The 24,292-nt window shown below is 38.7% G+C and overlaps 1 long non-coding RNA gene across 7 annotated transcripts in view; it reads right to left on the bottom strand.

Annotated features, from left to right (window-relative positions):
• The window catches only part of LOC144244597 (uncharacterized), an 80,022-nt gene that overhangs the window by 3,420 nt on the left and 52,310 nt on the right, over positions 1 to 24,292 (bottom strand). For 6 of the 7 annotated variants that reach the window (XR_013338996.1, XR_013338989.1, XR_013338994.1 and 3 more), the window contains one exon: positions 7,604 to 7,879. This is a non-coding gene — a long non-coding RNA (uncharacterized LOC144244597). Of the gene's footprint in view, positions 1 to 7,068; positions 7,263 to 7,603; positions 7,880 to 24,292 lie in introns of those variants that run through there. The other variant, XR_013338990.1, reaches the window with a different exon arrangement.

The raw sequence follows: 24,292 nt of genomic DNA, 5'->3' as shown, positions 1-24,292 counted from the left end.
AAGATGTAGGAATAGAAACTATCCAAATGGAAAGGGAAAGAAAAAGGGCGAAAAAAATGAATACAGCCTCAGCAATCTTTGCAACAATGTCTACATACATATAATTGTAATCCACAAAGGAAGGATGGTGGTAGAATAAATATTTGATTAAATAAAGGGAAAATATTTCAAAATTTGATAAAACCCACAAAATTATAAATCCAAGAAACTCAGCAAATCCCAATCAAAATTAACAAGAAGATAAACAATTAAAACCCCACCAAGGCACCTCTTAATCAAATTGCTGAAAATCAGTGATATAAAGATCCTAAAACAGGTACAGGAAAAGAGAATTATCCTTTTATATAAAAGAGAACACAGATTAAAATGTCAAACTTCTTTCAAGAAACAATACAAGCCAATATATAGTAGAAAAACAGATTAGAGCTACTGAAAAAAGAAAAAATTAGAATTCTATATGAAGCAAAAATATCTTTCAGAAATGGAGGTAAGAAAAAGGTTTATTCAGAGAAACATAAACAGCACATTGTAAGATTGTGGATTTAAACCCAACCATATTAACAATTCATGAAACATCTATCAACTAAAGGCACTAAATAAAAGACCGAGACAGTCAAATTGGATTAAAAAAAAAAAAGCAATACTCAACTCTATGATACCTCTGAGAAACCTACTTTAAATATCAAAACTTAGATTAAAAGTTTGCTTAATGTAGGCAAAAGATTTGAACAGATATTCCATCAAAGAAGACATACAAACAGCCAATGAGAACATAAGAAGATGCTCAACATCACTAATCATCAGGGACTGAAAATACAATGAGATACAATCACCCACTAGAATTACTAAAATTAGAAAGATTGGCAAGGGCAAATTTTGGCAAGAATGTAGAATAACTGGAACTCTTGTAAATTACTTATGAGACTATAACATGGTAAAACACTTTGGAAAACAGTCTGGCAGATTCTTACAAAGTTCAACACAAAATTCTTATAGGACCAGCGATCATACCTAGGAATTTACTTAGAAAAATAAAAGCATATGTCCACTTGAAAAGCTGTCCATGAATGTTCATAGAAGCTTTATTCAAAATAGTCAAAAACTGAAAACAATTTAAATGTCCATCAACAAGTGAATGAATAACAAATTATACTATTGAATAAACAAATTATAGTATAACCATACACCAGAATACTACTTAGAAAAAAAACATGGAAATATGTAACAACATGGATAACCCTTAAAACATGTTGCAGATGAGAAAATACACAGAGTGAATGTATAGAAAATTCTTGCAATGGCAAAACTCATCAGTAGTGGCAGATGAGGTGTTGCCTGGGACTCAGGTGGAGATCATTTACTCAGGGAAACTTTTGGGGGTAATAGAAATGTATTGAAGATGGTGGTAGTTGTACAGGTGAATGCTTTTGTCCAATCTCATTAAACTAGACATTTAAAAATGAGAGCTTATTACTATATATAAGCTATACTTCAGTTACGTTTATTTTTATTTATTTATTTATTTTTAATGTTTATTTATTTTTGAGACAGAGAGAGACAGAGTGCGAGCAACGGAGGGGCAGAGAGAGAGAGGGAAACACTGAATCTGAAACAGGCTCCAGGCCCTGAGCTGCCAGCACAGAACCCAATGCGGGGCTGGAGCCCACCAACCGTGAGATCATGACCTGAGCCGAAGTCGGACGCTTAACCGACGGAGCCACCCAGGCGCCCCTTAAGTTGATTTTTAAAGAGGCATTTTCATCAGAAGAAATGAAGGCTGCTATGAAGTATGATTCCCTGAGATGACCACTGGTCAGCCAGTAATAATCATCCTGCTTATTATAGAATTTGTGTTATATTGACTTGATATCCAAGCTACGATGTGAATATAGCTTCCTTGGTACATCCATGGGGGTTCTGCATGGCTAGAATTTATCATGAGATCTGGATGGTGGATTGTCTGAGTGAGAAATGCCAAAGAAAAAGAAGAAGGAAGACCAAAGTGCACAAATCTGTCACGTGGTTAATGGTGTCCTTGACCAGACACCACTTCAACTAGGTTCTAGAGATATCTAAGTAGAGGACAAGGCTAAACAAATATATATTATTCCTTGCCAGGCTTTTGGACCCTCATTCTGTATCAGCCTGGTGAGAAGTGTATATACTAAGAGATACAGAAAAGGGAATAGAGCATGAAGAGAGGGCAGTTTACATGGGAACAAATGTTCATAAACTTGTTACAGCTCTGCTTCATGTCCTTCACATAGTAATGATCCAAGTTTACATAGTGTTTACTCTGTACCAGACATTCTACAGATGGATAGATAGGTAGATAGATAGATAGATAGATAGATAGACAGACAGATATAGATACAGAGATAGGTAGATATATAAAATCTATTTACTCATGACAACCCTCATTATTATCCCTGTCTGATAGTTTAGTAACTAAGATACAGAGAGGCTAACTAATTTGTCTAAAGTCACACAGCTTTAAGAGATAGATCCAAGATTAAATCCCATACAGCATGGTGCAGAGTCTGTGCTTTTAATTGTTACATTATTCTACCGGTTGTACTCTGAAGTTATCAGCATTTCAGAACTATTCCTCACAGATAGAATCAAGCAAAGAGAGCTTTCACCTCCACCTTCAGATTGAGAAGTGTAAAAAAAAAAAAAAAAAAAGCCTTTCTCCATTTCTCTCTCTCTCTCTATTTCTCTATTTTCTTCTTTGCTGAAGGTTAACTGTCAATCAATTATTTTTATCTTTTATTTAATAGATACATGTCAAGTGACCTCTAAGTGCCTGATATTATGCCTATCACTGGGGATTCAGAAATAAATAAATTTTGACACTTGCTGTCAAAAGACTGGACGTTTTTCCAAGATAACTTGGAGAAAGGCACATCGTGGACATGGGAGTTCAGAGCACCTGCCACGCTAGTGTAATCCAGGGACTGAGGTAGCACAATATTGTATCCATGTTACGAGGAGACTGTCTGCACTAGACTAACTGAAGGTCACACCTGGGCATCCCTGGGGGTCCTCTTAGCTTTACCATTAAGCAATCTGAAGCCATAAAATGATTAGGGTTGGCACACTTTTAGAAGATTAATGTGCTAACAAATTAGGTGATTTCGCTCAGCTTGGCTATTGAGGATAACATATTGTGAATTTACTGAGCTCATCTGTGACCAGATTCCTCTGCAGGGTAATCGAAGGTGAATGGAAATGGCTATTTATGTATTCTCAGCCATTAGATGCTGCTTTCATCTCTGATCTCGTTGGATGATGAGTCAAAATGTATACTGAGATCACTGCCTGCGGGTGGCACTTTGCATGTTCAATTAACTAAGGCCCGTGCACAGCACTGGTCATGAAAAGGCAGATGGTGAAGGGAAGCTATACCGTTCAGCTTCAGAAATGACTCAGTGGCCAAATGGGGGGTATTTATGAATTACATCTCCTTTTTGTTAGGGTTTCATGGTCACTGGGGCGGGGAGGGTGGCCATCAGCTATATTTGCAGTCTTATGCCAGTGTTGCCTAAAGTTTTGCATGGATGCTCAGAATAACTTTAAAACCCACCAAAAAAAGAGTTCATGGTGAAATATATTTAGGAAGACCTGTTTTGAACAAACTTCATGTGTTTCTTTAGTGCAGGGTATTTCAGACCCACAAACATACATATATTCATTGCAAATCTCTTAAGAGTAGGAGGTAATAAAATTGTCAAATGTTTTTAAGGAAGCGAGCATTCATCAGGTACCTATGTATTTATTCTATTAAATGTAATTTACACTAAATATTTTATCTAGATTATTTCACTTAATCCATATAACTATTCTATGTGTCTTTACTTTCTGGAATATGGTCCTGAGGCCCGAAGTGCTCAAAAAACTTGCTAAGGTCAGAATGAGCAAGTAGCTTTACTGGGATCTCAACCCAAGCAATTTGCTGCAGAACCCATACTCTTAGTCACAATGCTTTATTTTCTTCCTTTTTCACTTTTTATTTTTCTAAAGACTATCTTGCTCAGGCAGAATCCCACAGATCACCCTTCGAGAAGGACATATCTAGGGCTAAAGATATCAGGTATTGCTGGGATGTGCCCCAGCTCAGAGTGGAGATAAGGAAATAGAGTCAAGGTTAGACATTTTTCCACTCTCCCTAGTCTGATCCTATTCCCTAGAGTTCTAATAAATTAATGACTCCTGGACTTTTGAGCGAGAGCTGACTCCCCATTTTCCTGAGCATTAGAATTGCCTTGTGCCTATCTAGGTCATTCTTCACATTTCTATTCAAGCATCACAAAATCCCTGACAGCATTCTTTCATTAAGCTTACTCATTTTTTAGTGCATATCAGGCCCTTGCTTATCTGTGGCATTCAGAGCTGATTGAGGCATACATGGAGGAATCCAACATAGATGCAAAACTGGTTTGTTGGTGAGGCCGACTATACACTGTGGTTTAAAGATGGCATCTGCAATAGGCCGTCTAAGACTTTATTCCTGAGCAAGGCCAATTTACCCACCCAAGCCCTGAAAGAGCAAGCTGGCCCCCAAGGGGAGGTTGATGGGGCTGTGTGATTTCTTCTCCCACGTTTCTCTTCAATGAAGTAAGCATCCCAGAGAGGAGTGAAAGAGGGCTTAGAGAGAGACTAGAAGCTCTGAGGCAGGAGAGAAGGAAGGCTTGGGAGACAAGGTGACCAAGGAAAAGTCATTTTGGTCTTAGGCTGACCCTTAATCTAAAAGTCAGCAGGTCACAAGAAGAGTCACAAGATCTGACTCATGGAAGACCACAAGACCCTACTTCCTCCCACAGCAAAAGTCATAAAGCCTGGACATTCTTAAAATTGCTCCTTGTGGGTAATTGCACAACCCTAAGACAATGGGAAAACTAACCGCCCAATGTAAGTGATAAACCCAAAGATACAGTCAGCCCCTCCCTATATGATTAGTCAGTTTTTAAAAGAACTTATAAAACCCTTTATCTGGGAGGAGAGACTGCTACTTTGTCTATAAAGTATCCCTTTTCTTATTTCTATACTTAATAAATCTTTGTCCCTTTTTCTAAATGGCTGGCTCTTGAATTCTTTCTCACACAAAGCTAAGAACTATCTTGGTGATGGTCCTGAGGCCCTCCCTCTCAAGCTCTGGCCCATCCAGCATCAGTTCTTCCATATTTTTCTCTTCTGAGGAGGGGAGTAGATGTTCCTGCCCCTCTCTGGCAAATGGGTAAAATAAGAGAGGAATAAATGTTCTCCCACCCTGGATGTTAATGACAGGAGATAAAACAGCTAAACACAGAGAGTCTCTCAGAGCTGAGAGTCCAGTGGAAGAGAGAGGCAGACAAACAGACACATGAAACACTGTGAGATGAAAGTATGCATGAAGAGGAAATAAAGCAGAAGGTTATAGGAGAAATATGGTCTCAATTTCAACCACTTAAACAAAATTCACATTGTTTTTTTTTTCTTTCAGATTACATTGTCCTGTATTAATGTTTTTCATTCATTGATTCATCAAACATATGTTGAGTACTAACATCTATTGAGCTCTATAGATATAATACTGAATAAGATGAAGCCAGAAGCAGTCCACCCCCTTTAGGGGCACCTAGGTGGCTCAGTCAGTTGAGTGTCTGACTTCAGCTCAGGTTATGATCTCACAGTCTATGAGTTCGAGCCCTGTGTTGGGCTCTGGGCTGACAGCTCGGAGCCTAGAGCCTGCTTGGGATTCTGTGTCTCCCCTTCTCTCCCCCCCTCCCATGCTCATGCTCTGTCTCTCTGTCTCTCAAAAATAAAAGTTAAAAAAAAATTCTTTTTAAAGTCACTTCACTGGGTGCTGGGTGGCTCAGTCGGTTAAGAATCTGACTCCTGATTTCAGCTCAGGTCATGATGTCATGGTTCATGAGTTCTAGCCCCGTATTGGGCTCTGCACTGACAGTGCTGAGCCTGTTTAGGATTCTCTCTCTCTCTGCCCTTCCCTGCTGTCCCTTTCTCTCTCTAAAATAAATAAATAAATGTAAAAATCACTTTACTTGGGTTAAGTAACCATGTGTGAACTAATTTATTGCCAACCATTGGTTTATCTCTTATGTGGAAAGTCTTCAAAGTAATGTCACACCGGGGGTAAGCTTTGAGTAGTGGAGATATGCACAGGTCAAGGCCACCAACAGAGCACTGTATTGGAAGGGAAGAGAAGAAGGGAAGTGTGGAAATAAATGGGTTAAGAGGTTTAGAAGTGTGTTGTGGAGGGCCCCCTCCTAGCTTTCACTTGCTTCACTACTTTGCCCATAGTGAGTATGTCTTTTATTATGATAGGTTTGTCCCCGTGGAAGTTCACATGAGGTCCAGGGAGTCAAATGAAAGCTTTAGGACTGAACTGGTAGAAATCTGACAGTGGTTGTACTATTCTGACGTCAAAGGACATGAACCAGTAATTATTCTATTTGTGAAGGGAAGATGGAAAGATTGAGTACTTAGAGATAGAGAAGCCAAATTAGTTCTAATGAAATATAATGGATATAGAAACCAGGGTATGCTAATATGTCGTTCCACAAAATCAGATCTGGAAATTAAAAGAATCAAAAGGACTATGCAAAATTCCATGACTTGCTTGCCTGTATGGGAAGGGAACAAAGCTATTACTTGCCAGTAGGAAACCCTGTTCCAGAGGAAAGGATGAATGTCTTCACAGAACCCTCACTGTGCTGAATACTGACTGTTGAGAAGACAGAGGAGAGCTTTATACTCCTCTCCCCAACCCCAACTCAGCAGTCTTAATCCTGCTGACTCTGCTCTACAGTTCTGTTTGTTTGTTTGTTTGTTTGTTTTGTTTTACTTTGTGGGGTCCTTTTTCTTGAGAGAGAGACTGCAGAAGAAGGACAGAGAGAGGGAGACAGAGAATCCATAGCAGGCTCTGCACTGACAGCAGCAAGCTGGATGCAGGGCTCGAACCCACGAACTGTGAAAGCATGACCTGAGCTGAAGTCAGATGCATAAACAACTGGAGCCACCCAGGTGCCCCCACAGTTCATTTTACAATCTATAACAGTTGTCACTTAATGCATGATATAATTTGTCTCTTTATTTCATTTTTTTATCTGCTGTTCATCTCCCTCACAAGGACAGAGATCTTTGTTTATTCCTTAATGTATCCCCAGTGTCTGTAAGAGTACATGCAACTATGGGTCTTTAAATACTCCTCGTGTGATGAATTCTTTGCCAGCTTCCTCCAAGGAACCAAAATGGAAGTAGCGCTATGAAAACAGGAGAAAGTGGTTTATGGGGGGAAAAAAACGTGTCATTTGAGAAGGAGAGTGAATGAGCCATAATCGATCATACTCAGGTTCTGAATTAGAGAGGGAAGACACAGCCCTGAAGGGGAAACCAGAACTTGGGGATTTGGTTAGAACAAACTGCTTCCCAAGAGGTACTGAAATAAGAGAACTACTACAAGAAACTTGGATTTACAAAACTAATTTTTCCCCATCCCTTCTTGCTATCACTTTAAGATAAAACATGTCCAGGTAGCCTTCTTCTGATGATTTAGTCCACTGCTTTTATGGAAAATCATCGGTTTGCTTATTTAGTGGCTTACCAGCCGCGGGTGAGCTGTACACATCTGGAATATTGAGGGCCGTAAAGATTCACTAACACAGCTGGGTGTCTAAGTGAGTTTGAGGGTCTTCCTTCAGCTGCTGCAACTGGGAAGGGATGGAAAATCGTCTGTGTTTTTCCTTCTCTCATCCCATAATTGTTTTCTCTTCTGAAGACTGAGTTAATTATACAGTGGCTATTTTAGGTTGCTTCTGACTGCATAATGTTTGTGGCCATGTATTTTCATCTGATAAAAAGAAGGCTCATTCTTGGGTCTCTGAAATAGAAAGGAAAACAACAATAGCTAACATTTGTGCAGTAATGACCACAAACACAGTTTCGTTACATTGTTGCAATGACCTTATAGAGTGATACTATGCCTGCAATGATTTTATTTCAAATAACCTGAGGCTCAGAGTTGCCAAGTTGTTTGTCCAAAGACGCACAGCTAGGAGAGTATTCCAAGGAGTACTCAGACCCATGTCTTGGAACTCAAAATCCTGAGCACTCTCTATTGTTCCCAAGTTATCAAAGTCCTTCTACAACAATGGTCTAATTGTTAGTCTAGTCACATCATTCTGCCTAGAAAAATACAGTCTTAAGAAGTACATGAATCCTTGGACTTTAGGCCCATAATCTTTTTTCAGACATATATTTTTTTTAATTTTTGAAATCACAATGTCAAAAAGATGAAAAAGAAACTGTATCTTCCAATTTTATTGGCTAGTTTCATTTGTCTAAAAATATACAAACCTTTGAGATTAATGTCAAGATAAGATTTGAATCATTACCTAGTCTTTCTTTTTTTTTTTCCTCTGCTACAACTGGAATAGCCAGAAATAACACGAAAANGCCTCATTACCACCAATCTGTATGTCATGAAAGGCCAAAAGAATAGTGTTGTTGTGTGATGGAATCCAACAAGACCTCCATTTGAAAGTTCTCCTTGAATATTGATTTATTCTAATAATGTTTCATCATTAGGTAGTCTTCCTTCCTTCCTTCCTCTCTCTTTCTCTGTCTCTCTGTCTCTGTCTCTCTCTCAAAATGCCAGGGCTTGTGGCATTTTGAAGAAGCATAAGCCCCTTCATGTTGATGCATGCAATTTGAAATGTTCCAGGATAGCACTCTATAGAGAATCATCCACTCCGACAGAAATTCTTGAACATTTTCCAATTTCTGCAATATATGTTTATTCTAGCTTTGGCCCAGAGCTGATTGCTGTCCTCAGATCTATTCCTTGCCCTTCCCCTCCTGACTGGGTTGATCTCTGTGGGCTGTTTCCCAGGTTCATGAGTCAGCTGGCTTCTGGGTCAGGGTGGCCAACAGGAAGCCCGGCAGGAGATTGGAGGGTGAGAAAATTGAAGATGCCGGGGCATTTCTCTCTGTTCCTTTGTTTCTTGTGGGTATCTCTGGCAAGGCTATGCATTTTCCATGGAACTAATTCTTGTCTGACAGCACTGCCATGCAACTGGCTTCTGCCTGGTGGCCCGGACATCAGACTTTGCTTCTTCCCTTTATCTTTCCAGTCTAAGGATAGTAGTGGGTCCATAATATTAGTAATCTATGGATTCCCTCCCACTATTCCATTTGGTACCTCAGCTCCTTTACCACGTGTGCAAACAACTTCCCGCATTACGTATCTCTGTTTTAAATCCTTTAAGTGAATTGTGTTTTCCTGGCTATACCCTGACCAAAATGGACACTGATAATCACTGTGATTTCTGAGACAAGCCACTTTGTTAAATTGTAATAGTAACAAATATTGACTTACTTAATGACAGAATTTGCTTACATTCTGAGTGAGTTCACATTCACTTTACTGGACCAGTAGAAAATGAATGGGGAGTAATTCTCACATAAATTCACTGTTATTTCTAAGGCAAAGCTATTACTTCTTTCTTTCAATCAATAAACTTTATTTTTTAGGAAAGTTTTAGATTCATGGCAAAATTGAGTATCAAGTATGGAGTTCCCATGTATTTCCTTTCCTCACACATGACCATCACTTTTTTTATTTTCTCAAAAGAAGAAGCCTAAATAAATAAATCCTAGTACTGTTACAAGGGCTTATACTGAGAAGGCAAAAGAAATGTAGTTTTCTGCCAGGTAATATGGTAAATAATAGCTACTTCCATGTAATGAATGCACTGGAGAGAAATACAAGCCATGAATCTATTCAGCTGAAGGAATTCTGGAAGTAGGGTATATGATTGCCTTCTGGGTCAGGGAAAAATGGGGATAGAGTGGAGATGAGGTTAGATTCTGCTCATAAGAGAGGGCAAGGAAATCTGAGACCTCTCTCACAAACAGGTGATATATACTGGGGCACAGGGGGAAGAAGGAGGCCTATATGGATACATCCAGACACAGAAAGCGGAAGTCAAGCCGACTAACTTCTGATGGGTGAAACATTTTAGTAACTCCACCTGACGACATTGAGGCTTTTTACACAAGAGAATACGTTGCACGTGTTGAAGAGAAAAGTTGGGAATTCCACAAATAGCTCAGATAGAATGGGAGTGAGTACTGAAATTCACTGGGAAGAATTTGGCATTGTCTCAGCAGCTTCCGAGACCTTAGAAGTCACAGAGTAGAGATGTCCTGGCATTTTGAGACACCTCAGACATTGTCCCCTTGTTTCTGACTCTTCCCCTCCTTCCTTTCTCTCTCCCTTCCATATAACAATTATTTTTAAAAATTTTTTAAGTTTATTTATTTATTCTGAGAGAGAGAGACAGAAAGAAAAAGAGAGTGAGCAGAGGAGGAGCAGAAAGAGAGGGAGAGAGAGAAATCCCAGGCAGACTCTGCACTGTCCATGCAGAGTTGATGCAGGGCCCAAACTCATGAACCGTGAGATCACAACCTGAGCTGAAATCAAGAGTTGGACGCTTAACAGACTGGACCACCCAGGTGCCACATATGAGTGTCTATTTAAGTATCAAGCTCTGTGCTAGGCAATGGTGACACATTAATAAATAAAACAGACCAAAAAAAAATCCCTTGTCTTCAAAGAAAACAGTCAATATAATACGTTATAATTGCATGGTATGGTAAAAGGGAAAGGCGCTATGGAGACACTAGAGCTAGTGAAAGTGTTAGGGAGGGGTAGAAGATAGGGAGGGAATGGTTAGTGTAGAGTTTGTTGAGAAGGTGACTTTTGGCAAAGAGTTGAGGAAGTGAAGGAAGAGCATTCTAGGTAAAGGGAACAGCAAAATCAAAGGTCAGAAGGTGAGAGTTGCCTTATAAAGTTAAATATACATTTAACCTATGACCCAGTAATCCCACTCTTAGGTATTCACTTAAAAGAAGCAAAAACAAATGTCCACACAAAAACTGTGTCCTTTTATTTATATCAGCTTTATTTATATTAGCCCCAATGGAAAACATCCCTAGTATCTAAGAGGAGAATGGGTAAATAAATTGTGGTATATCCATACAATAGATACAATGGAATACTACTCATAAATTAAAAAGAAAGAGATATGAATACGTGCTACAACAGCAATGAATCTCAAAAACATTGTGTTGAATCAAAGAATCCAGACACAAAAGAATATATACTATTTGATTCTGTTTATATTAAATCTAAGAACAGGTGAAACTAAATCTATGGTGACAGAAATTTAAGTGTTACTTAAGGGAATGGGTAGGAATTAACTGGAAAAGGACCTGAGGAAACTTTTTAAGAAGATAAAAATGTTCTAGATCTTGATTTAGGTGGTATTTATATGGATATATATATATATACATACATATATATCAAAACCCTATGAGCTGGACACATAAGATTTACATATTCTATAGTATGTTAATTATACTTCCATTGAAAAAGGTGCCTAGAGTGTTTGTTAAGGATAAGCAGGGAATGAGGGTGTTTGGTGCAGAGTGAGTGAGGAGGAATGTAGCAGGAGAGGAGGCCAAACTAGAATAGGAGATGAAGCTAATCATACAAGGCCAGCCAGGCCATTGTAAGGCTCCTGGCTTTCGTTCTGGATGAAATAGGGACCCTCTGTCAGATTTTGAGCAGAGGCATAAACTGATTTGATACAGGTTTTTAACAGGGTCACTCTGGTTGCTGTGTTAAGAAAGACTATGGAAAGCCAGGCAGATCCATTTGAAAAGCATTGCAGTAATCTGGGCTAGAGCCAATGATGGCTTGGATGGGAGGCAGCAATGGAAATAGACAAATGCAAATGTCAGATATAATTCTGAAGATAGAGATGATGGAATTTGTGGGAAGATTGGATATGGGATTTGAGAGGAGGAAAGGAATAGTTTGATTCCAAATTTTGGCCTGAGCTATTGGAAAGATGAAGCTGCTATTGGCTGAGATGGGGAAGAAAGAGCACGTTTTGTGGCCAGGTTAAGTGTGGGATGCCAACTGACCATCCAAGTAGAAACAATGATTAAGCAGTTGGATATTGGGAGTTCTTAACATATAAAAGTTACTAAAAGCCACCAGACTGGGTGAGATCAGCAAGGAATCAAGTGTGAATAGAAAAAAGAGGTCTGAAATATTTGGATGTCAACCACACTCAAGGGATTGCTGACCCATGTTAGGCTGGAAAGGATATACCATCACAGGAAAGAGATGGAAACCTCATCAAAGCAGGGTACAGAAGAAGACACAGTTTCTTCTCCCTTTCCCTCCTCCTTGGCTCCACATCACAGGAGGATTAGATGACAGGATGAGGAAGGGTAAAGGGAGGAGGGGTCAATAACTCTGTTGTCTTCACCTTCCTCTCAAACTTCAAGAGTCATGAGTTAGGCTGTGCTGGGGAGAAGACAAAGAGGACTGTGAATCAAATCTGAGATTGTAGCTAAGTGATTAGCATTGTTTTAGCATCCAAAATGTGACCTTTTTTTAATAACTGAAAGAGGCTACAGAGCTATAGAACCAGAGTAAATTACCTTCGGGAGCCTGCTACCCAGCCTGGAAGATGATATGGACTGGAAAATGGTGTGGGGTGTTCATCAGAGCATAACTAGTATTGGTTAATGGGGCTAAAAATCCTTTCATGTTTATATCCCGTGAGTCAAGATGGCTCACAAAATTGGGGTATGTCAGCATTTGACACTATGAGATCTGTGTGAGACAGCTCTGGACATTAATTGCTCACTCATAAAATAAGTAAGTTGAGCAATATGATAATCTACAGGGTCATTTCCAAATATCACATTGTATCACTTGACTTGAAGCACTTAAGATCAGTCAGAGCACACTGGCTGGTACCAAGCCAACAGTCTGCTAAATAGTGATTTCTTTTTCTTTGAAACTACATTTGTGATAACAGGGTTTGATCAAGTGAGTTACAGTGAAACGAAAGAGCTTTTTAAATCGAGTTATTAAAATAATTTTAAGATTCTGCTTTTAAGGCAAGCATTACCAATAATAAAGAGCAATGTAATTTCTATCTGTATGCAGAGCAAGCATATCAATGAAATTTCAGTTTATGCAGACACCTGCTTTACTGGGCTTAATGAGAATCTAAAAATAAGAACTAATGTCCTATGTGGAAATAAACACGCTGACAGATTTGTTTGACACAAAGAGTTCCCAACATTGAGGCACATACCATTCCAACTCATGTTTTGTCCTATTTAAGCCCTCAAACAGCCATCTTCCAGCAAACTTAATGACGGATGTGTTGCCGAAATGATTCCTATAATTCTTCCACATTAGTATAGAAATGAGCTAAGGCCGCAGAATGCAAAGCAGTGATTTTACCATACAAAATTTATTCTAATTTCCCTCTTGGGAAAAACTTTGCAGTTGAAACACATTGGTTTTGAACATATTTGAGGCTCATTTTGCAACTGTAATATACAAATATTGAAGCTTAAACAGCAGTTAGTGGTCATGGTATCTCTGTGACTATGTCTGTTATAAAAGAAGAAAACCATCTGTAGTTGACTTTTGGAATGTGTTGCTATTTTTTCCAAAACTAAAAGGATCAATAAAATTATCAAAAATAAGATTTGAGGAAAGCTGGGTGCATCAATCCAATGGAAAAAGAGTACTGAGTAAGATCATATCAGATATGCTCCATACAGTCCTGTGCCCAAGGCAGTTACTGACTGATCAGTTGATTGGAGTTTTCATACAGATGGAGGCATTAAATGTAGAAAAGATGCAACTCATTCACTTATTTTTTCATTTAGTAGGAACTGAGGTGAAACTGTCGACTAGGCAGTAATAAAATAGTATGTTAATGCGTTCATTTCAGTAAAATTAAAAAATTGTTAAAAAATGTAAATTTAATAGTTCTTATCCAGAATATTGAGGAGTTGTAATTGTTTACCTGTGTTACATATTTTTCTAACTTTTGTTTTTCTATATATACATTAAAACTTCCAGAAATACTATTTTTTGGAAACAAAAAATGTGGGCATTATACATATATGAATAGCATATAAATTTAATAATAATGTATGTGTACATATATACGTGTGTATGTGTGCATATATATATATATATCGAGAGAGAGAAAGATAATATAAAGCCTGCCATATTGCATATAAGCAACTATTATGTACAAGTTCTTCACATGGTTCCTCAGAGTAAGTTGTGAGATCAGTAACAGCCCTATTTTACAGTTGAGAAAACTAAGGCTCAGTAAATCTAAGAAAGCAGTTTAAGGACACATAGCTAGTTAATGGCAAATAAATATTGATTCTTAGTCTTTTTGATTTTAAGCCCATATTTTTTTCACTCTGCAGTGCTTTCCCTTTCTGCAAACCTACTAAAAAGGGACTACAAATCTACAAAGAAATGAATGAGAGATGATTATTTCCTTTACAAATGAATTCACTCTAGAATTTTTCAATGATCAGTATTTAAAGTATCATTTGCCTTTTAGACATTTCATTATAACATATAGACTTTTCAGGAATGTAAGTATTACATAATATAGACATGTCTTTTAAAATGAAAATTGTAGGTGTGCCTTGGCTTCAAAAGATCCTTGTTGCTGTAGTCCATATGTATCACTTCCTGACATCCTAACTAATACCATAAGGAGAATTTTTTGCATCAGGACACAAATGACAAAGGTTTATTGAGTTCCTACAGGCAAGGGCAAACACATGTACAAAACAACTTCTATACCATCAAGTACCATGAAATAGTATGATTTAGAGGCAATACTCAGAGAATTGTATAGAAATGGAGATAGAGAGATTTTCACATATTTCTAGTGATTCTCAAGCCACACTTAAGTAAGAGGTAAAATGAGAGGGTCAGAATAGCAATGTGAATGTAGTATTTTTCTGGCTCTGCTTAATTCACTCCAGACTCCTTTAAAACCTTTACAGATTGCTGGGGCGCCTGAGTGGCTCAGTAGGTTAAGCGCCAACTTCGGCTCAGGTCATGATCTCACAGTTCGTGGGTTCAAGCCCTGCGTCAGGCTCTGTGCTGACAGCATGGAGCCTGGAGCCTGCTTCAGATTCTGTGTCTCCCTCTGTCTCTGCCCCTCCCCCGCTCACACTCTCTCTCTCTCAAAAATAAATAAACGTTAAAAAAAAATTAAAACCTTTACAGATTGCTTCTGAGATTTCCTCAGAGTGTTTCACCATAATGCATACACCCAAACACCATCCTTTTACTTCTTTCCAGTCCCAGCTTTGCTGCCTAGGGTAAGGTCTGCTGCCAGATTTCCCAACGCCCAAGAGCAGATGTTGCTGCCCAGGGCGCTTGCCTTGGTCTCCCTCTACCTCCCACCTCCTGCTTTCCTCAGTACTAAAGCTCTTTGATTGTGCCAAAGCCACTGATAAGGGAAGCTTTAGTGCAGAAATCTCATGTTGTGCTCTCCACTGGTCTGTGGAGAATCCCTCTCTCCCTCTTTGTATCACATCCCTGGTATATGTGTGATTCATGTCCTCGGGCTTCTCCAGTCTGTGGGCAGAAATGCAATCACATTAGCATAATGCCCAGAATTCGCTGGCTTCTTAGCCCTCATTTATAAAACTGTAGGAATTTACCAATTCCTACCCTTGCCCAAGTCTCTCCACTTAAATGGGGGGAATCCTTAGTGAGCATCTTGGAGCATGCAGAAACACGTCTGTTCAGATTTTTCTAACCACTGCATCCTCTGTGGACAGGTCTCTTCCTTCTCCACTCTCTTTTCCTTTCCTTTAGACAAAAAAGAAAGCCTCCTTGCAAAGAATGTTTGAAAAGTCTTTGGGATCATGGGCCCTAGACACATGATCTTAGATTCTGAGGCAGCACAGTGTCCTTGTAATAAATTCCTATGTCCTGCTTTAAGCAGGCTGAAGTTAGTGTCTGTCACTTCTGACAGAATCTCAAATGATACAAGTGTGGAAGGAAGGGTGGGGTGTTTGTCTTTAAACATAGTATGCTATGCTTCCTGTTGTAAATCATTCCGGTTTCAGAATTCTCAAGATTATCCAAAATATCCCAGCACTAATTATATCTCAGTGAATGAATGAGGGTCTCTTCAATTAATTAATGTTCCAGACTCAATTCTTTTTTTCTGATGTGATTTGTTGTCTTCATTGATTAATTGAACAGATTGTTAGGTAATTTCATTTTCTTCTGATATCGCTCAGTTTAACATTCTCAGTCTCATTTAAGTCTATAAACAACTAAACTTAAAATCGTTCTTTTTTACTGAAGTAAAAATGGCATATAACATTATATTAGTTTCATATGTACTACATAATAATTTGATACTTGTATACACTATAAAGTGATTGCCATAGTAAGTTCTTTTGATAAGCAACTTTCACTGTATCTGTGATGCATACAGTATGAACTTGTAAGGTCTAGGAAACCTGCAGTTTGGTCCCAGGTCCTTCATTTATTTGCTATATGACTTGAATTCAGGCCCTTAGTATCTCTCAAAGTATGTCATCATCTGTGAAACAGACCAATTACATATGTTTCCCATAAAAAGGCACTGAAAAATGTGGAGTATTAATAATAAAAATTGTATACAAAAGGATATTGTGAGTTTTATCTCAGTTTCTCTATCTCAAAGATAGGCATGCAACATTTTAATGAACTTGTCTCATAATACTTTTGGAAGTACTATAAGAAAAATAATCCAAATAGTATTCAAGCTAAAATTGGTGGAGAAATAATAATGTATTTGAATGAGTAAAGATTTTTGGTAGGATAAAGTATATATTTATGAAATCATAGGAGGACATAAAATATGTATTTATAGCAGAATCTTCTTTGTAGTACTTCTAGTGTTTGATACAGGTGATATCTTCTCTAGATAATACTACCATCAGGGGGGCTGGGTGGCTTAGTCAGTTGAGTGTCCGACTTCAGCTCAGGTCATGAGCTCACAGTTCGTGGGTTCCAGCCCCGCGACGGGCTCTGTGCTGACAGCTCAGAGCCTGGAGCCTTTTTCGGATTCTGTGTCTCCCTCTCTCTCTGCCTGTCCCCCACTCATGCTGTGTTTCTCTCTGTCTCAATAATAATAAACATTTTTTAAAAATGCTACTGGGGCGCCTGGGTGGCTCAGTCAGTTAACTGTCCGACTTCAGCTCAGGTCATGATCTCATGGTTCATGGGTTTGAGCCCCATGTGGGGCTCTGTGCTGACTGCCAACTGAGAGCCTGGAGCCTGTTTCAGACTCTGTATCTCTCTCTCTGATCCTTCCTGCTCACGCTATCTCTCTCTCTCTCTCAGAAATAAATAAAACATTTTAAAAAATTAAAAACAATACTACCGTCAACCTACTTAAATAGTCATTAACGCTTCCCAGATTTTAGGATGGGAGGGATAGGCAAGGACAGTGTTTAATTCTATGTTTGCTTCAGGGCTGGTAAAGATGGTAAGATAGCCAATTCTTCAATAGGTGCTCTACCCCATCACCTGAAGTAGGTTAAGATTAAAATTAACCAGACAATGAATTTGGGCTTAAATAGATTTGTATGACTTCTGGTGACAGCTCACTCAAGGACATCCTCTTACTTGAAGTTCCAAATTGCTTTCTCCTTTCATTTCCATCCTAACACCATCACCAGCATTATTTTACAGAGAGCTATTTGTATGTTTGTCAAGCCCCTGGGTTCAGTTACAGTAGCTGTGGTGACACTAATAACATCCCATATCCTGTACGGTTGTGACTAAATTATCCAGTACATTAAAAAAAAAATCTAAAACAGTGTGCTCCTGTATGTTTAATATAAATTAACATGGATTTGTTTCTATCAAGGCAGTTAATGTAAATAGAATATACCACAAGAAATGTAACACTGTAGCTGCTAACTTTCAATTTTATTCAATAGAAGCACATGAATTCTGTCTGAATTGTCAAAAATTCTCAATTACTGATGTCCAAATTAATGAGATAGCGTCGCCTAGATTTTAAGTTCAAATGTACTGTCTAGTGTTTCCTTTCTCTATAGCATATTCCCTGATTCTGGAAATAAGTTGGATAAAGCTTCCTTTTGCTTTCTGCAAGATAAACTGAGTTTCCTTGTGTGAAAGAAAACCAACTAGAAAAATATTTTTTTTTCCCATTTTGGGCAGCTCTATTGAGCTATAGTGTCATTGCACAGCAGGCTTTTACAGATAAAAAAGGAAGGTGTGGAGTCACAAGAGTTCTCAAGAAGAGAGAGGCAAATTAGGGGAGAAAGGGGAAACATACCTAGCAAACCGGTAGTTATGATCTCTCTAAGAAAAGGGAAGACAGGGGCGCCTGAGTGGATCAGTCAGTTAAGCCGACTTCAGCTCAGGTCATGATTTCACAGTTTGTGGTTTTGAGCCCCGCATCAGACTCTGGGCTGAACACTTGCTCAGAGCCTGGAGCCTGTTTCGGATTCTGTCTCTGTCTCTCTCTGCCCCTCCCTAGTTCACGCTCTGTCTCACTCATCAAAAATAAATAAAAAGTATAAAAAAAAATTAAAAAACAAAAAAAGAATAGGGAAGACAACATGTTGGAGTAGAATGTGGTCTGGACTAAGGGAGCAGACTCGTGTGAGGTTCCAGCAAAGCTGCTGAAAGTCGACAGTAAATGTGCTCAGCAATTAAGGCAATCACATTAAATCTTCATACCAACTCTGAAGAGTAAGTATTATTATCTAAAGTTTTACTGGTTAAGAATTTGTAGCTCAAGGAATTGAAATGACTAGAATGTGGAATGTGATTCCTGGTCTTCTGATTCTAATAGATCCATTCATGTCCTGCTCTCCCCACCTTCTCCAGAGTCCCCTTTGTCAACAGCAAAGTGCTTATTGGCTGGATTAAAAGGCAGTCTGTGGCTGTGATGCCCAGAGTAAAGGATATGTCGCTTCTCCCTTCAGGAACAGTCTTGCGGCAACTTTACACATCCTGTAGCCATCTGACTTAATAAAATCTTCATAACATAGGTGCTCTCTCTCTCTCTCTCTCTCTTTGTGTATGTGCTGAATGTCACTGCTTCAAATTGGACCATAGGCTCCTTGAAGGCATGGACCAGTTTTGTTTTGCTCACTGCTTTATTCACAGTGCAGCACAGTACAATGCAAGAGTGTAGCAACATTTGTTCAATTTATTTTATTTTATCTTTTAAAGCTTATTTATTTACTTTTTTTAAAATTAATTAATCAATTTATTTTGATAGAGTCGGAGACAGCTTGAATGGGGGAGGTACAGAGAGAGGGAAGGAAAGAGAGAGAGAGAGAATCCCAAGCAGGCTCTGTGCTGTCAGCAGAGAGTAAGATGAGGGGCTCAAACTCACAAAACTGTGAGATCATGACTTGAGCTGAAACCGAGTTGGAGGCTTAAAACTAACTGAGCCACCCAAGCACCCCTTGAATGGATTTTTTTTTAGTTTTTTAATGTTTTATTTATTTCTAGGAGAGAGAGAGAGACAGCATGAGCAGGGGAGGGTCAGAGAGAGAGGGAGTCACAGACTCTGAAACAGGCTCCAGGCTCTGAGCTGGCAGTCAGCACACAGCCCGATGCGGGGCTCAAACCCACGGACCGCAGCCCGATGCGGGGCTCGAACCCACGGACCGCAAGATCATGACCTAAGCGAAAGTCGGATGCTTAACCGACTAAGCCACCCAGGCGCCCCTTGAATGGATTATTTTTAAAATAAACTTTCTTGGGTACCTGGGTGGATCAGTCGGTTAAGTGTCTGACTTTGGCTCAGGTCATGATTTCGCAGTTCGAGGGTTCGAGCCTCACATCGGGTTCTGTGCTGACAGCTCAGAGCCTGGACCCTGTTTCAGATTCTCTGTGTACCTCTCTCTCTCTGCCCCTCCTTTGCTTGCACTCTGTCTCTCTCTGTCTCAAAAATAAACTATAAAAAAATAAAAAATAAATAAAATAAACTTTCTTTTTAGAATAGTTTTAGATTTACAGACTTGTAAAGATAGCAGTCTTCCCATATACTCCACATCCAGTTTCCTCTATTATTAATATTTGCATTAGTATGGAACATTTGTCCAATTATGAACCAATACTGATTTGTTATTGTTAATTAAACTCCATTTTTTATGCACATTTCCTGTGATATCTTTATCTTGCTGGGGTTTTTGCTTGTTTGTTTTGCTTTGTTTATTGTTTTTGTTGTTGTTTTTACCAAATGTCCTTTTTCTGTTCAGAATCCTAGCTAAGATACATTGCATTTAGTAGTCATGTCTCTTTTTATCTGTGACAATTTCTGAGATTTTCCCTGTTTTGAGGACCCTCATGATTTTGTGGAGCACTAGTCAGATCTTTAGAATGTCCCACTAATTGGCATTTGTCTGATTTTTTTCTCATGGTTAGACTGGGTCACATGTCTGGGAGGCTAACCATCGAGGCAAAATGCCATTGTCATTACATTATATCAAGGGTGCGTACTATCAGTATGACCTCTTGCTGCTGATATTCACCTCGATCACCTGCTGTGAGGTGGTATTTGTCAACTTTCTCCCCTGTAAAGTTACTATTTTTTCCTCCTTCCCATGGTACTCTTTGGAGGAAAATCACTTGTGGAGCACTGTGTTCCATCTGGTTTAGGATGGAGTATTTACATCAAGTATTTGGAATTCTTCTGTACAGATTTGTTTCTTTCCCCCCATTTATGTATTCAATCATTATATCAGTGTCAACGGATGGATATTTACTTTACGTTTTCAGTTAGAATCCAACGCTACATTATTTTGTTTACCCAAGTTATTCCAACCCTTGCTGTTCGGCTCCTTAGCTGGCTCCTATATGCTTTTGACATATCCGCACCTGTGTGACGTTTTCACTTGGTTTTGTTTTAAACAGTTTCTTACGTTCTGGCATTACAAGATGCTTCGGTGTCATCGTGTATGTTTTCTGCCCAAGCCCTAGAATCAGCTATTTCTCCAAGGGGACACAGTTTCTTTTACGGAAGAATGGTATTAGAAATTAAGATCTGGGCAGTAGATGTGCTCATTGCTACTGGGGTTTCATTGCTTCAAAGTCCTCTCAGATGAGAAAGCAAGGAGATATACATAAATGTCTCACTGGAATTTATAAACATATCTATAAGTATTTCCATAGGTAGTCAGCTATATCTGTATGAAGCTAAACATTAGTTTATACTGATGCCTCCAACTCTAACTCCTGGATCATTGTAGGCTCCTCCACAGCTTAGTTGTAATCTCCCATTACTAATAGTGAGAAATCTGGCTCCCGCCATCTGCTATCCATGTACTTAATTGTTGAATTCCTGTATCCATGTAAAGCGGTTTTAGAATTGTTAACCCAGACTTTGTGGGAACAACTTTATCAGCTGGAGTAAATGTACAGTCCTTTTGCCTTGAGATTTATAGACTCCACTGATTTCTAAAGTTATTTAGGTTAGTACTCGAGTCTTCCACCCCAATCAGTGAGGTTGTCCATACATTCATAATATATTTTGATTCCTTTATCGCATTCTGTTTTCAATACTAGGATCCCCTGACTTCCAAAATGATTTTTAAACATTTGCATACATTAAGGTAGCACTTTGTGTTGTAATATTCTGTATGCTTTGACAAAGGGATACTGTCATGTATCCACCATTACAGTGTCATACAGAATAGTTTCACCACCATAAAAAGCAACTGCAGCTCACCTGTTCAAACCTGTACTACCCACCCTACCCTCTACCTGAACATCTGGCAACCACTGATCTGTTTACCATTTCCATTGTTTTGTCTTCTCCAGAATGTTATATAACTAGAATCATATGGTAGTAGCTTTTTCAGACTAGCTGTTTTCACTTAGCAATTTGCATTTAAGATTCATTCATGTTCTGAAGCAACAGAAAGAGAAATCAAGGAATCGATCCCATTTACAGTTGCACCAAAAACCATAAAACACCTAGGAATAAACCTAACCAAAAATGTGAAAAATCTATACACTGAAAACTACAGAAAGCTTCTGAACCAAACTGAAGAAGACACAAAGAAATGGAAAAATATTCCATGCTCATGGACTGGAAGAACAAATATTGTTAAAATGTAAGTACTACAAAAAGCGACCTACATATTCATTGCAATCCCTATCAAAATAATACCAGCAATCTTCACAGAGCTAGAACAAATAATCCTAAAATTTGTATGGAACCAGAAAAGACCCCGAATAGCCAAAGCGATCTTGAAAAAGAAAACCAAAGCTGGAGGCATCACAACCCCGGACATCAAGCTGTGTTACAAAGCTGTAATCATCAAGACAGTATGGAACTGGCACAAAACCAGACACTCAGATCAATGGACCAGAATAGAGAACACAGAAATGGACCCACAAATGTATGGCCAACTCATCTTTGACAAAGCAGGACAGAATATCCAATGGAACAAAGATTCAAATCGTGTTGGGAAAACTGGACACTGACATGCAGAAAAACGAACCTGGATCACTTCTTTACACCATACACAAAAATGAACTCAAAATGGATGACAGACTTAAACATAAGACAGGAAGCCACCTAAATCCTAGAAGAGAAATCAGGCAACAACCTCTTTGACCTCAGCCTCAGCAACTTCTTACTCAACACGTCTCTGGAGGCAAGTGAAACAAACACAAAAATGAGCCATTGGGACTTCATCAAGATAAAAACTTCTGCACAGCAAAGGAAACAATCAGCAAAACTAAAAGGCAATGAACAGAATGGGAGAAGACATTTGCAAATAATATATCAAATAAAGGGTTAGTATCCAAACTCTATAAAGAACTCATCAAACTCAACACCCAAAAACAAATAACCCAGTGAAGAAATGGGCAAAAGACACTTTTCCAAAGAAGACATCTAGATGGCTAGCGGACACATGAAAAAAGTCTCAACATCACTCATCGGGGAGATACAAATGAAACCCACAGTAAGATACCACCTCACACCAGTCAGAATGGCTAAAATTAACAACTTAGGCAAAAACAGATATTGTCAAGGATGCAGAGAAAGAGGATCTCGTTTGCACTGCTGGTGGGAATGCAAACTGATGCAGCCACTCTAGAAAACAGTATAGAGGTTCCTCAAAGAGTTCAAAACAGAACTACCCTGTGGCACAGCAATTGCACTACTACGTATATATCCAAGGGATATAGGTGTTTCAAAGGGACACATGCACTCCAATTTTTATAGCAGTGCTATCGACAATAGCCAAAGTATGGAAAAAGCCGAAATGTCCATTGACAGAGGAATGGTTAGAGAAGATGTGGTATATAAATAAATAAATATATATATATTTATATTTTATATATATATATATACACAATGGGCTATTACTTGGTCAACAAAAAAGAATGAAATCTTGCCATTTGCAACTATGTGTATGGAACTAAAGGATATTTGTCAAGCAAAATTAGTCAGTCAGAGAAAGATAAATATCATGTGACTTCACTCATATGAGGAATTTAAGATACAAACAAATGAACATAAAGGAAGGGAAGCAAAAATAATATAAAGACAAGGAAGGGGACAAAACATAAAAGACTCTTAAATATAGAGAACAAACTGAGGGTTGCTGGAGGGGTTGTGGGTGGGGGGATGGGCAAAATGGGTAAGGGGCATTAAGGAGGACACTTGTTGGGATGAGCACTGGGCGTTATACACAGGGGATGAATCACTGGAGTCTATTCCTGAAATCATTATAGCACTACATGCTAACTCACTTGGATGTAAAATAAATAAATAATACAAAGATTTATTCATGTCTTTTTGTGGTTTGATAACACTTTTTATCACTGAATAATATTCCATTGTATGGATGTACCAAGTTCTGTTTATTCATTCACCTATAAGATATCTTGGTTGCTTCCAGTTTTTGGCAATTATGAATAAAGATGCTATAAATATTCATGTGGAGATTTTTCTGTGGATGTATGTTTTCAAACCAGTTGGGTAAACACCTGTGAGCACATATTTGCTGCTACAACTATATTAGTTTTATAGGAAACCGCCAAACTGCCTTTCAAAATAGTGATCCCATTTTTCATTCTCACCAGCAACAAATGAGAGTCCTGTTGCTCCACATACTTGTGTGCACTTAGTATTCTTAGCGTTTGAATGTTTTCCTTAGTTCAACCTCAATAGTTGTGTAGTAGTATTTCTTTGCTGTTAAATGGATGTATTTTTTGCAGAAATGTTTCCTACAAATGTCTAACTTACAGATCATCTTCTGGACCAAACCCTTGTAAAATCAGTAAGTTGAGAACCAGTGACTTGGTAAAGTCCCAGTGAAGTTTGGAAGAAGGAGGGAGAAGGGAGATCATACCAAGGCCATC

The sequence above is a fragment of the Crocuta crocuta genome, unplaced genomic scaffold, assembly GCF_008692635.1.
Source record: "Crocuta crocuta isolate KB4526 unplaced genomic scaffold, BGI_CrCroc_1.0 scaffold98, whole genome shotgun sequence".
Taxonomy (NCBI): domain Eukaryota; kingdom Metazoa; phylum Chordata; class Mammalia; order Carnivora; family Hyaenidae; genus Crocuta; species Crocuta crocuta.
The sequence above is the reverse complement of the archived record's forward strand: the minus strand, read 5'-3'. Positions and strand labels throughout refer to the sequence as shown.